The 15,286-nt window shown below is 33.9% G+C and overlaps 1 long non-coding RNA gene across 1 annotated transcript; it reads right to left on the reverse strand.

Annotated features, from left to right (window-relative positions):
• Positions 1 to 726: 726 nt before the first annotated feature.
• LOC113274410 lies at positions 727 to 1,640 on the reverse strand. The gene is made up of 3 exons (XR_003323004.1): positions 1,518 to 1,640; positions 1,283 to 1,410; positions 727 to 850 (listed from the first exon to the last, which is right to left on the reverse strand). It is a non-coding gene; the product is annotated as an uncharacterized LOC113274410 (long non-coding RNA).
• Positions 1,641 to 15,286: the final 13,646 nt, after the last annotated feature.

Genomic DNA, 15,286 nt, shown 5'->3' on the forward strand with positions numbered 1-15,286 from the left:
AAGTATTATCTAGAGAATTCTTTTCTCTAGAATTTTCTTATAATATCTAATTTGAAGAAGAGTCTAGATAGAACTATCTAGAAAAGTAAGGAGTTGGTCATGAAGCCTATAAATAGGCATAGGATGGATTCATTTGGGATCATCCAACAACAATCAAAAACTCAAGTGAGTAACCAAGTAGTAGAGTGAGAGCTAGAGTTAGAGTAAGAGCCAAAGTGCCTCTTTGTAAACAACTAGTGGAAGCCAAAGTTGCTACACAAACATCTTGTAACATTTTCATTTTCATATTAATCAAAGCCTCACTTTCCAATTAACCAACCTCTCTTTCAAAATCATTTCCATAAACCCATCACATTTCCGCATTGCGCCAACATCTTCCAGAGCCACCTACAACAACACATTTGATGAGCATAAACCCACTGGATTAGGAAACAATGCTCCAAATTGATCACATATATAACCAGCATAACCCTCAAGGAATTACATAAGACATCAGTAAATTTAAGGAATTACTTAAGTGGAAATTACCATCTGAGACATCATATTCTGCAAATTTAAACCAAATCCATGTAGTCCACAAATGGCCAACACTAATCTTCCCACCACCCGAATTTTGCAGTGGAGTTCTTCCCCTATTAGTATTCATTATAAACATCAATCAACCCAAAGTGTTTGAAAGTAAATATTTCAAAAAAAAGAAGATTCAAACCTACTTTTAATGCCGAACTGGGGATCTAAGACAACCATGTCTTTAAGTTTGTAATTGCTTCGAGCAGACATGCCACTTAGTGTCGGCACCAAAACCAATACAGTTACCTAAATCCAGGGCCATGATATAGGTTCCGCGGCTCTGCAAAGAAAGAGTTTTATGGGTACCATCAACACAAACAAGCTTAAAAACATTTGTTCTTTAGACACAAACAATCTATAGTAAAATAAACCTAAAGTAGGAAACAATTAGACTATCAATTAGCACAGAGAATAATAATATACAAGAAATTAAAGTGAAGATTCAGGGAGAAGCTAAGAAAGGAAAATAAAAATCCTTATAATGGAAAAATAAACCTAAACTAGGAAACAATTAGATCAACGCAATTTACATCAGTCACTAATAAATTGTGATTTTGTACCGAGAATAATAGTATACAAGAAACTAAGGAGAAGATTAAGGGAGAAACTAGGAAAGCAACTAAAACATTTCCGATCTGAGTTTGGCTAAAAAAAAAATCATCAATCCAGTTAAAACAACAACAGATCTGAAAGTTATCAAATATTAGCTTACTCATTTCGAAAACCCACTACGAGTCTCACTCATGGAACGAGTTTTGGAATCATAGAGAGAGGAACCGCGGTATGGACTCAATAATTTTGGTTCATCAACCTCTCGTCCACCTTTCCTTGTGCTCTCAGCTGCAACCAAAACAAACAGTTGGTGAAAACCCATATTTAACACAAAAAGAAAAATCAGATTAACCTAAAAAAAAACCTAACATAAAATAAAAATTAAAAACTAATACCTGTTGTTTCTTCATTAGTATTCCCTCCTACTTCTTCAAATCGATTCATAACTAGGGTTTTTTCTTATCTTTTCTACCTCTTTGAACTCTTTATTTAGGTTGGGGTTTTCTCTGTGGCTGTGGTTTACAATATGGTGGAAGTTTGTAGGAAATGGAAGTGGGATTTAGATCTAGATGAATATAATTAGCATTTTTTATTTTTTGTTATCAAAAAAGGTAAGATTTTGAATTTTGACGAAGTTCCGTACAGTCCAAATATAGTAATTTGGCGCGCTCTTACGCTAAGGATGTGTTTGGATTTAACCAAATCGGCTTTTTAACTTATTTAGCGGGACCCAGCTTTTTGTGACCTTTCAATTTTCAGCCTAAGAGTCAAAGTAGATATTAATTATTTATTTAAGTTATTATTATTAGACAAATCAGCACAAAAAAAGTAAAAAAAAAAAAAAAATTGTTAAAAGGGGAGCGAAAAGTGATATAAGGAGAGCAAATATTATAGTCAACTCGTTAACTAGGCCGATCCAATAAATACACGTTCCCGTCGTATGCTCATTGTCTACTTCACATACTTCTTTTAATGTTGGACGTGTATATGGAATGTGCCACAGTTGTGCCGTAACCACCAAGCGCAAGTCACTACAGTCATCACAGCAATGCAAGTCTTCAGTTGAGTCCGAGTCCCGCGCAGTCATAGTTGTTTTAGACTAGGATTGATTCTTTCAGCTACTCTTCATAATTGTATTCATATAAATACCTAATGAAACAGAAACAGTCTACACAATTTGTGAGACTTTATATCAATATATCTAGATTCTAAGATGGTATCCTTGTAGATCCTAGGAACCCTAAAAAAAAGATTTGCTTCATCTCTGATTTTTTTATCTAGATATGTATCAAGATGCCTGGATCTGATGCATCTTCGCCTTCTTCTCCAACCCATCACTCAAATCAAACCAGTAACCCTAGAATCCAAGACCCATATGTTATTCATCCAAGCGACAACCCTGACACTGTTCTCTTTTCTCCATTACTTCAGGGAAATAACTATGGAGCTTGGGTCAGGGGGATCATCAAAGCCTTGAATGCAAAAGGCAAACTGGGTTTTGTCGATGGTTTTCTACCACCACCTGAGGACGATCTCAATTCAGTCCATACAGATATTCATGCTAGCTGTTTATATGCAGCTTCTTCATACGCCGGAAAGATTTACAGGTAAGGTTTTCTATCTCCAATGCTCCGATTATGTTTCGTTTGAAATCTTCTATTGCATCCATTTGGCAAGAGTCTATGCCAGTTTTTCTTTACTATACCAAGATAAAGACTATTTGGGACCAGTATGATTCACTGGTTGCTTCCACTGAGGCTTGTATTTGCGGCGCTGGTAAGCATATGATAGAACGCCTTGAAAGAGATCGTGCTATGGAGTTTTTGCAAGGTTTACATGACAGGTTTTCGAACCTGCGAAGCCAAATCTTGACTATGGAGCCCTTTCCAACTGCTATGCGAATCTTCAACCTAGTTCAACAGGAAGAAGAACAGCAGAACATCAATGCACCTCCACTGCCTACCGTTGATTCAGCTGCATTCAACACTAATCGGCATCTTCCTCAATCATCTCGTGCTCCTGCTAGTCATAACAAGCGTGAGCGACCTCACTGTGATTACTGCAACCACCAAGGTCACGTTCGAGAGAACTGTTACCATCTTCATGGTTTCCCTGCCTCTTCCAGTACTTCGTCAACCATTGCTGCTGCAACAACAATATCTCATGATGCTCAGGCCATTCAACCATCCATCCCTGCCCTCTCTGCTGACCAGTATGCACGGCTTTTAAGTCTTATCAATTCATCACCTGATGTTGCACCAATAGAGAAGCCTCGTGCAAACTTTGTAGGTAAACTTCTCACCACTGCCTTATTTGATCCGTGGTTTATAGATAGTGGTGCAACCCACCATATTTGCAATTCTTTACGGTTTTTTACCTCTTTCGTACCTGTTAAAACACTTATTCAAATGCAATTGCCAGGCAGCTCTTTCTCAATTGTTAAACACATTGGCGAAGTTGTTTTCACGCCTACTCTTAAACTGTCGGATGTACATCACCTTCCAAACTTCAAATTCAATCTCATATCTGTAAGTCAATTAACTAAACAATTAAACTGTATGGATTACTTTTTCAATAGTTCTTGTATCTTTCAGGACCGACTCACGAATCGAGTGATTGGTCAGGGTAATTATTCTCCGGCTTGTATCAACAAGTTCAACAGCAGCCACCAGTGACGCACAAAGCTCTCTGCAATAAAGCGTCTTTAGATATTTGACATTGTCGGCTAGGTCATCCTAGCATATACCGTTTTAAGTTTTTATGTCGTACTTTTGATTATATTCATTCTAGTAATTCTACTTTTTGTGATGTATGTCCTTTGGCTAAACGTTGTTTTGAGTTAATACACTGTGATATTTGGGGTCCATACTCGACACCCTCTTTTACTAGAGCAAGACATTTCTTGACCATAGTTGATGATTTCTCTCGGTGTACATGGGTTTATCTCATGTATACTGTTGATACATGAAAAATAATACCTCTTAATGGGTTGGGCTGCCTCCGTAGGGGTGGCTCAGTCGAGTAGGAAATATGGGGACTTGGGAACTAAGCCCAAGTCTAATAAGAAAGTGTCAATTGGAAGGAGAGGACAAGGAAGGGATTAGTGAATAAGAAAGAGGTTATATTAAGGAATGACATTAGAAGTAATTAAGGAGGTTTAGGACACATGGGATGAGGTCATAAATGGAAGGGGCTTTTGGAAAGTCTATATAAAGAAAGGTACAATGGAAAGTGAAAAAGCGGGGACTCACTCAATATTTCGATTACCAATCTGTATGGACTAACTCCAATATACTTTCTAGAGAATCAACTAAACAGACAAACTCAATCTAGATAAAAAGTATATCAAGGAGTTAATATCTCTCAATTTGATCTTTACTCAAGCAAATGGAAATCTGCGAGTCTTTATCAAATACTTGAGAGATAAACTTGGATGGTACCAAAGACCAATATCCAAGTGACAATCAATTTAAATCAACAACCAAAGTTGGATATTCTAATTGATTGATCTTAACGCGCAACCTGTGACATTTCAATTATATAACAAAATATAATGCGGAATAGAAATAACGCAGACACCAGAAATTTTTTTAACGAGGAAACTGCAAATGCAGAAAAACCCTGGGACCTAGTACAGATTGAACACCACACTGTATTAAGCCGCTACAGACACTAGCCTACTACAAACTAACTTCAGTCTGGACTGTAGTTGAACCCTAATCAATATCACACTGATTCAAGGTACAGTTGCGTTCCTTACGTCTCTGATCTCAGCAGGATACTACGCACTTGATTCCCTTAGCTGATCTCACCCACAACCAAGAGTTGCTACGACCCAAAGTCGAAGACTTTAATAAAAAAAATATGTATCACACAGAAAAGTCTATTGATAATAGATAAATTTGTATCCCACAGATAAACCTAAGAGTTTTGTTCCGTCTTTTGATAAAATCAAGGTGAACAGAAACCAATTGATAACCCGGACTTATATTCCCGAGGAACATCCTACAATTATCAATCGCCTCACAATAATCTAAATCGTATGGTAGTGAAACTAGATTTGCGGAATCACAAACGATGAGACGAAGATGTTTGTGATTTCTTTTTATCTTTCCCTATCGGAGATATAATCTCAAGTCAACCACCGTTAGTCAATCAAATCAATGAAAACAAAAGATAAACCGCAATTATCTAGTTTCCCACAAACGGTACACGCTAGAGCTTCTTAATCCCAAAGAAGACTTTAAACTGAGCGACCATAAGAGATTTCGCCTAATTAGTTTACTCTCCTCTCCGAATAGGCGGCTACACCAGTATCAACACAACAAAGAGGAAGCTTGTTGTTACGAAGGATTAGTTTGCTAGAAAGGCAAACTTCAAGTATTTATAGACAAGGAAGTTTGGACACCAAGGAATTTCCAAAACCGAAAATATTCTCAAGATATTCATCAAAGCACAAATTCGGTTGTCATAATTCCTGGAAATGCTCTGTCCAAAAATAATGATCGAAATCTCTCGGAAAATCTAATTAGTAAATGCACATTACTAATTCTAGTATTTCCCTACAAAATGAAATTAATAACCTTAATTAAAAGATTCTTAACTTATTTATGTTTCGATTCTGGGATTCTCTTCCCTTATTTATTAAGGAATAACTTTGAAAAATTAAAGAAATAAACATTCATAGCACGTGTTCAAAGTACGTCGACATCCTTACTTTGTAAGTTCTCTTTCACACTTACAACCTTGAAACCGATTTGCCACACTTCCAAACAAGTTTAGAATTGGTTCATCTGACTTTCAAGAACTATGTGATTGAATAAATAACATTCAATCACAATCATGGGTTTAACGGTTCTACCAAAACAAGTTTCGGTTCTACCTCCATGTGAGTACTGTCCATAGTCACACTAGATTTCCAAAATTCGGTTGACTAGGTGCTAGGATCGGATCCCCACATATATATGGTATCTAACTTATATGTGTTGCACATGTCCATAGAATCGGTTCCCCTTTGCCTAAAAACGTGTTGCACATGTTCATAGGACCGGTTCCCCTTTCTGCTATAAACCTTGTTGCACCCCATACAAGGATTTGTTCTCCTTTGTGATGTACTTCACCTCTTACTAGGATCGGTTCTCCCTTCCCATATTTGTCCAGACATAAAATCACAAACCCGATCATACCATCTCAGGTGATTACTTAAGATCGAATTCACTAATAAAAGTCATACCAATACATAAGTCAGGCCTTTGTGAATAGTTCTACAAAGAACACAAACAAGTCGTGAACGGTTATACTCAATCACACATATTGGTTGTTTCTAAGATATGCAATGAATAACAAAACCAATAACACCTGGCAATTTCCTTTTCGGTTCGCAAACAAGTTTATGAACTTACTTCCTTAGAACACATGTAGAACATTGTTCCCTAGGATGAAATCCTTACCTCATATCCATACATAATCACAATAGCATTCAAATGATTATGGCGATGTCTTATCTACAAAGTTTAATGGTTAAGCAATAAACCTCGTATTTTATTCCTTAATATTATGTCTATCTAGAGTTCAAATATGCTTCGCAGTTTTGTTTTCAATATGCACGACTTGAAAGATATGTTAGGGAATGAAACAGTTCAAGTCAAATTTCACTAACCTCAAGTGGAAGGATGATTGTTGTCGTTGTAGCTCCTTGCTTCTTCACATCTTCCAGACTTCGCAATACTTGTAATGTCTCATATCCTAATACTTTCAAGCTAACCTATACGAAGTTTACTCTAGTACATAATCAAGCGACTCTTAACATGAGTTTTGATTCACTAAAATATGACAACCAAACTTGACATACCAACGCTTGGTGGGTTCAACCGAGCTATGCTCTAACAATGAGTTATCAAGATATCCATCTGAAAAATCAGGATCAACAAGATCATCTCCAAAGTTGTCAACACTTCCACTTTTAAGAGTTTTAGTGTTTTTCAGTGCGTTGAACCCAATATCCTTTCCGGATTTGGATTGAAGTTCGTGATCAAAGATCTTTAACTTTCCAACAAGAGTAATTCTGGAAAGAGTTTCAAGGTTGTTCCCTTCCATGATGGCATGTTTCTTAGACTCGTACCTTGCTGGTGAAGATCAGAGAATTTTCACCACAATGTACTTTTGGGGAATGGTCTTCCCTAATGCAAAACATGCATTAACAATTCCAGACACCTTTTGATTAAATTCATTAAACGAGTCCTCATAGACATACGAATATTTTTCCAGTCAGAATTTAGGTTTTGAAGCCTAGCTTATTTCTCTGAGGTATCTCATTCAAATACAGTTTATAAGATATCTCAAGCATATTTAGAGTTAGTGCACGATGTCACATGATGTTGAAGATCTGGGCTTATGGCGTGGATAATATCATTTAACCCATCAGAATTATAATTTGCGGAACTTATCTCAGTTTCACTATGTCGTCCTAATGGATTCGCAACAGCGTTTCCGTCTCTAATAATTGTCGGCACATCGTATCCAATAACTACAAGTTTTCATGTCTCAAAGTCACGGGTTTGTAAAAATAGACGCATAGAAATTTTCCACCATAAGCAATTTTTGCCATTAAATGCTAGCGGTACATTTATCGAGACTGCACTCTTATCCTTAAAGTCAGACTGCTTGAAACACAGACTTATTAGGTCTTGACGTGTTTTCCTGCTTTGATACCGGGGGGTACCAAAATATACCACCAACTTTTTCTTAGGAAATCTGTATGGACAAACTAAATACAACTCCGAGATTCAACTCAAACAAGGAATAGTATCTAGATTCTAGAGTTAAATCTCTCTCTCTCTCTCAATTAGAAAGTTTACAGAACCAAATACGTGAATCTAATTACAAAGAGATTACTTGAACATTTACAGACTATGACCGGTTCCGGAGTCCACAGAACTATTTTGGTACGTGTACCTCTCTCAATTAGAAAGTTTACATAACCAAATCCGTGAACCTAATTACAAAGAGATTACTTGAACATTTACAGACTATGACCGGTTCCGGAGTCCACAGAACTACTTTGGTACGTGTACCGATTTGGATACACAACCGAATTCCGGTACATAACTATTTTGGTACGTGTACCGGTATGGATACTCACCCGGTTTCGTGACCACAGTTCCTTTACGGTTTGCATACGAGTATGCGTACCAATCTGGTTTACGAATTAAACATATTTTAACATGGTGTGCATAAAAATATGTGCAAGTCGATATATATCTACTCCGCTACTTGTACGAGTACATGTAATATGGCTTCAAAATTATAATAGTTTTCCCATTTTGTAAGACTAATAACACTTTCTTGTATCTGAATCTATAGTAGTTCTATATTTCTCTCTAAATCGATTCGAAACATTCCTGAATAATATCAATGACACTTATTATTGTTCCAGGATATTTTCGAATGATAAAACTTGAATCATGATTTTGATTCCGAACAATAAATTATCCTTAACCGAAATTCATCAAGTATGAACAAATGTTCATTAAGCTTAGTTATTATATTTCGAGAACTAATTACCAAAATAAACTTGACTTGAAATTCTTGTATATACATGATAGTCTAATTAGTTATGCGAGATCGTCTCAAATGATAGAAAAGTGAATATAACTTGAGAAATACTAGGTGGTTCAGTCTTCACTTACCTTTTATTGATGAAGTTTTCCAAAAGCTTCGGTTGATCTTCGCCTTCAAACGGTAGAACGTGATGATGACTGTCGTGATTTACTGTTTCCTAACTACATTTCTATCATAGTCTGAGAATTAATTAATTGTAGACTAGAAATCAATATATAGTTTCGACAACTAAATTTGACAACAAATGTTGTTAACTTCCGTTTGAAAACATCTAATATATACATCATTCTATATTATTGTATCATATATGATATCTTTTATAGGAACTCACTAATATTAGGTGATTTTTTAATGTGTCACATCATTTATAGAATACATATATAAGACCTTCTCATTCTACCTGAATTAGTCTTGGTAGTTTAAGAATGTGAAAAGTACATTAACCATTTATATAGCTAGTGTTTTTTTTTTTTGTTATGATACTCTATGTAATTGTTGACCAACTTTTATTGAGTCAGCCATGGGGGTACCTATTCAGGGAATTCTACAAATATTACATGGCGTGCATGGGTACATTGATGCATGATCCAGTAGACACGAAAAACAACTTTTGTCGATGGTAGACCCTGAAATTAATCTCTTTAGTGCCATCATTTAATTAAAAGAATACAACAGACTCTCAGAACTCAAACTGATCCAAAAATATATTGTTGGGAAACTCGTAATCTAATTTGTATAGGTACATTGCCAGAATAGTCAGTGAGTGATGTTACAATGTAAGTACATGGCGTTCAGGAATAGTGAGATCTTGCAGTAATTCTTCCATCAGCACTGCCCACTTTTCCTTTCTGATCTTATGGCTTCATATGATGACGTCACCTTTTTAAACTTTGCTTCTGCATGCAAAGAAAAAATAACGTAATAAACAAATGATCAATCGGATGAACTGAATCTGAAATGATACGATTTTTTTGCCATCTCTGCTCTCCTATCTTCTTTTTTTAACAATTCTATTTCCAATATATTTGGCACAACACTTCTGTGCGCTCACCTTTATTTTCTTGGTTCTGACCAGGGTTGAATTGCTATGGTTTTCCTCTGAAAGTTGTCTGCAATTGTAAGTTGAAATGTTTTTAGCAAAGATTCACCTCAAAAAAAAAAAAGTTCGGGGAAAAATTATAAGTTGAAATGATCTTAACAACCAAGGTTCGACTAAAAATTGTAAGCCGAACTATTCTTAAAGTATATGGTTCGGCTAACTAACAACTATGGTCCGACTGACATTTACCAGCCGCACTGTTCATCTATATTTGGAGAACAAAGAAAAAAGCAAGGTTCCCTTACATTATCAGCCGAACTTCACTTTGCAACTACAAAAAAATCCATATATTTTCATAATATAAACCTCATTTTGCAATCAAAGACGACAAAATAACACATAGATTTGTGGGAAATACCTTCTAATGTAAACTCGTGAGCAATTAGGATCCGATTATCACTTTGTAACAAAACTAATTGGATTTCAGCTTCAACTCTTTCTTCTTCTATTTCACTAGGTTGATTTGCTTGAAATGTAATTCTCGAATTAGGAACCCTACCTCAAGCATACCATTTATATTGACTTATTTGTAGTTGTGTTTAATCGATGATCAAATTTTATAAATCGACGATGAAAATATTGAAATGGGTATTGGAGGTAAGGGTTCGGTTAGATTAGGAGAAGAAAATAAAAAACAAAACATATTTTTTATTTGGAATAATTATATTAGGTTTAGGTTTTTAATTTTGTACAATGTCATTTCCATAATCTGATTGAACTAACCCATGGTAAGTAAGTAATTTACCTAACTCTATGGTATCCCCTATCACCATACCTATGATATGGTTAGTCATTTGTAGAAGACGAAGGATTTTCCTATGCCAAAAACACGATCCTTCACTTCAAGGTTCATAATTTATAAAATCCCATTTTTGGCAGTTTGGGTTCATAACACTTGATACAACTTAAACAAAGTTGGGTTTACAAAACTAGGGATCAGTATAATATGATTATTATCCTTTAACCTAAAGATAAAATGGTACATATGATGCATATAATATGAAGCATGTTCGTTGTTTCTTCATGAATATATTAAATTTTTAAAATGGATACAAGTAGTTTATTAATGAAGTTTTAGAACATGCACAAGGGTCTCTAACCTAACAAAGTAACAATAAGATTGACCATCAACTCATGATCAAGAAATTAAGGTTACAGGTATACACCAACAGGTTCCAAAATTAGTAACAAAAATTTTCATACTTGATATATGTATTTTATACCAGCTTCCATGCTCTCTGCATTTTATAGGTTAAGTCATCAAACATATGTATACATGTATACAAGCACACTTTATCAAGATAAAATCATGCATTAACATTAGATAGCAATGTAAACATGTGTGACTTTAACCAAAGATATGAGTTTCGGTTTTTTAATTGAGAATTGACCAACAAAACTTCGAATAAATTAAACCTTCAAGTTACTCAATTGGCTCATTCCCAAAAATAAATTTAGTATAATCCACGTTGTATAATAAAGTAATTTGTAGAAAAATCAATCAATGTAAACACCAAAACCTTTCACAAAAATGGTTACCTTACTTTTCACATTCCCAAACTACTAAGAGCATATCTGATAGAGGGTAAAGGTATTTGTACATATTCTATAAATAATATCACATATAAATTTTTTATCTAATATTAGTGAGTTCTAATAAAAAAATAATCATATATGACAAAAAAAAGTAGAACTAATATTATATATTCAGAAGTTTTTTAAAGCGAAGGTCCCCGTAAATGTCTAGATAAAACACTCTCTTTGACTATTTTACTAAAATGTTTATAGATTTATTTATGTATTGTCATTATAGCAAACTTATTTTGTAGTACAAAATTTAAAATCCATTCCAGACATCAACCTCTCTAATTATATACCAAATCCATGCACTCCACAAATAGCCATCACTAATCTTGCCACGACGCAAATTTCGAAGTTGAGTACTTCCCATATTAATGTTAATTATAAACATCAATAAAACCATAAGTTTTGTATGTAAATATTCAAAAAAAAAAGGTTTAAACTCACTTGTAATGCCAAACTCGAAATCAAAGACTTCTACTACGAGTGTCGGCACCGAAAGCGATACAGTCAGCTAAATCTATGACCGTGATAAATGTTCCACAACTCTGCGAAGAAAGAATTGTATCAATACCATCAATCAGAAAGCTTTGAAGGCTTTGTGTATTCATGTAATTCTTTTGTGCATTCATGTAATTCTAATGGTAAACTGACAGTATAAGAGGTAATTGAGCACACAAGAAAGTCAAGAAATTGAAAGATGAAACAGTTTAATATGTAATACAATGATAATATAATAATTTTAGGTTTCATTTCATATAACCAGAAGCTTCTGCAACATATCCATGTAGATCTGATCAAATCAAGCAATGAACTAACAGAAAAATATAAATGAAACCAGGAAATCAAATCAAACACATCGATAGATGCGGTTAAAAAAATCTAACATGTAGACCTATGAAAACATATAAAGAAATTGAACATCATTGATTCACAACTAATCGGGTCTATGGAAACAGATCAAATCAAGCAATACATGAACTTATTTCAAGATGCAGTTAACTGAAAAAAAAATTATATTTTATGAAACAAACTAATTTGTTTAGTCTCCACTTTCGTTATTAAGTTTTCCATTAAAAATCTTATAAAAAACATTTGTTGTTTCAAATAACAATCAGAATCTAACAATGCTTTAAAATGAAAAAAAAAAAAAAATCAATTTGACAAAATGATAAAACAAAGTGAATTTCAAAATCATACATTACCATGATACCAACATCATTGTTAATAGAAAAATTCAAAAGAAATAAAATACCATTTGCTATTTTATTTTCACCAAGTATATATGACCTTAAATCAATATCTTTAACAATTTTATATCTAAGCTTAACAATATCGTGTCCCAAAATGAGTGTAGAGTTCTCTTTTATAGTTTTTAAAATTTTATTTTTATACTGATATCCTTGGTTTTCTTTTATCATGTCAGTTGATAAAATACAAATAATTTACGTAGTAGGATTTGTATATATTTCGTCCTCTCTTGATTTTTCTATTAATAATAATCAATCTAAATATTTAATCGACAAATATTTTCAAAAAATAACACTTTACAAGAAATACATATTATGTAAATATATTTACTATTGGCATTAATAAACTTAATAAATGTATTTTATGAATTAAAAACTCATTTGTATGAAAAATACATTCAACATAATTCAATATAAATGTGATATTTTTCTTTGAACAAAAACGCACTCATAATTCAAACAACAAACTCATATTAACTTATTGTGAATTTTAACAAAAAAAAAAATTATAGATAAAAAAAAATTATACCTTGTGCTGGACATTGTCCCTTCCCTGCAAGCTAATATAAGGTATAATATAACAATAATTAACACCCAAAATCATTAACTTAATATATGAATTGAAAATCTGCTGCATTTGTAAATATCTTTTAGAAAAATAAAACAATAGATAATTTGTTGAAGAAAATTTAGCCCCTCTAAAATTAAATATTAGCTATGCCACTGATTGTAATCTTATAGCTATAAAATTGTAAACAAGTAACAAAACCAAAGAAGGGAAGAATAACACCAACATATCCATTCTATGGAACTCTGATGCATAGGATGTGAGTTTCGATAATCTCTAATAATAGTTTCTAGTGAGAAAGTATGATCATGTTGACTAGGATGGACAGTTTTCTGAATACCACTCTTTGTTAACAAGAAAAAATCTTCATTTTTATCGATACCCATTGATAATAAGTAACCACACTGGGTAGTGAACTTTCTTCGGCCAAGTTACACTGTAATAGAGATTCATGAGCAGGCCTAAAGGAAAGTTCAAAAGGAATGAAATTCTTACTATTTTTTGGGCTCTTCGTACCCGCCCAAATACCACTTCCATACAAATCCACATACAAGTACCAGAGATTTCGTTTACGCACAAAATTATTAAGGAACTAAAACCAGTTTAAGTTTCTAGATTAGAAACTTTATGAAGTGGTACCAAAATCACCTTCCATACAGTTTTGGAACCATAAATAACCACATGCGATAGAAAATGTCAAATCGGGCTAAACTTTAAACATGAACAAGTTTCGTATATATACATCATTTAAACATATATATATGATGATCCCTCGTTCTTATTTACACTGTAATTCTCATGTCCCATCACATGGGTGATATAGTTCTCATCGCTAATAGTTATGTTTGCTTCTTTGGAAGAATTTGGAGGATGGGCAACATTTGTACCCTTACAATATCTTCATCCAAAGTTTCCAACATTGAAGACGAAATTCACCTCTACATATTTATCATACAACATTTCATGTACTTATTAACAATTCGTGCTAAATAACATACTATGAGAGAGGGGAAAAACTATCTACGTACGAACTTGTCAACAATCTCCACAAAAAATGTAAGAAGGTCTATCAAAATTGAAACTACAGTTCCAAGGATTGGTAAGGCCCAATGAATAAATTTCAGGCAACAACTCTTTGTAATCATTACAAGGATTGTCACTCATAATAGAATAATTTCCCCACTTGTGAAACCTTTTTTTTTTTGTACCTTGAAATTGCATGCAAATAGTAGCAAAATGGTTATATATATAAGACGAGAGTGATTGTATTATTATCTTGAATCACACAACAATTTTTCATCTTAATGAGTGTTAGAGCACTGCTCGGGCGAAATTGAAGTTTCTCTATCTCAAGTTTGTTGTCAATGTTATATGTACAAAACTATATATTGTCTTCTAGTCTAGTAATTCAAGTCTCGAAGTAGGATTAGAGAATGGTAGTTGAGTATTAGACATCAGTGGACCATAGTGTATATTCTTATGTGTAATTTGAAGGCGAACTTGTCACATAATTACATGAATTCTTAACAAGAATTTCATCTTAACTGAGAAATAGTTTACTTAAATCTCAAGTTATCTTAGCTTGATTTCAAAGCTCCATAAATCCTTGAAAATACAAATGGAGAGATCCATACAACATGACTTCTTATTCCCTGACACGTACGTGTCCTAGTTGCTTGTTGGAGACGTCCTTTATTAACCTTTGTTTCCCCTGAGAAACATAATTAGGTTTACGACTTAGAGACTTCACTTAGGGATTTTTGAAGCCAGAATCCGACTATATCTTACCTGATAGTTCGTGTATCTTGATCTTGTTCTTATTGATTATTGAGGTTCTCGTCAATCTCCGATCAGGAACAAGGTAGATAGAAATCGCAAAGTTCTCATCATCTCACACTTTGTGATTTTTCAAGATAGATATCTAAGAAATTTCTTCGTAGATTTTTTGGTATTTTTCTCGAAAGGTGGTTAGTAATCCAGGCTTCTTAGCTAACTGGGTGTAAGTGTTCCGAATTCGTGATATTTTCCAGATGTTGTCTATTGCAA

This window comes from Papaver somniferum, chromosome 4 (genome assembly GCF_003573695.1).
Source record: "Papaver somniferum cultivar HN1 chromosome 4, ASM357369v1, whole genome shotgun sequence".
Lineage (NCBI taxonomy): Eukaryota > Viridiplantae > Streptophyta > Magnoliopsida > Ranunculales > Papaveraceae > Papaver > Papaver somniferum.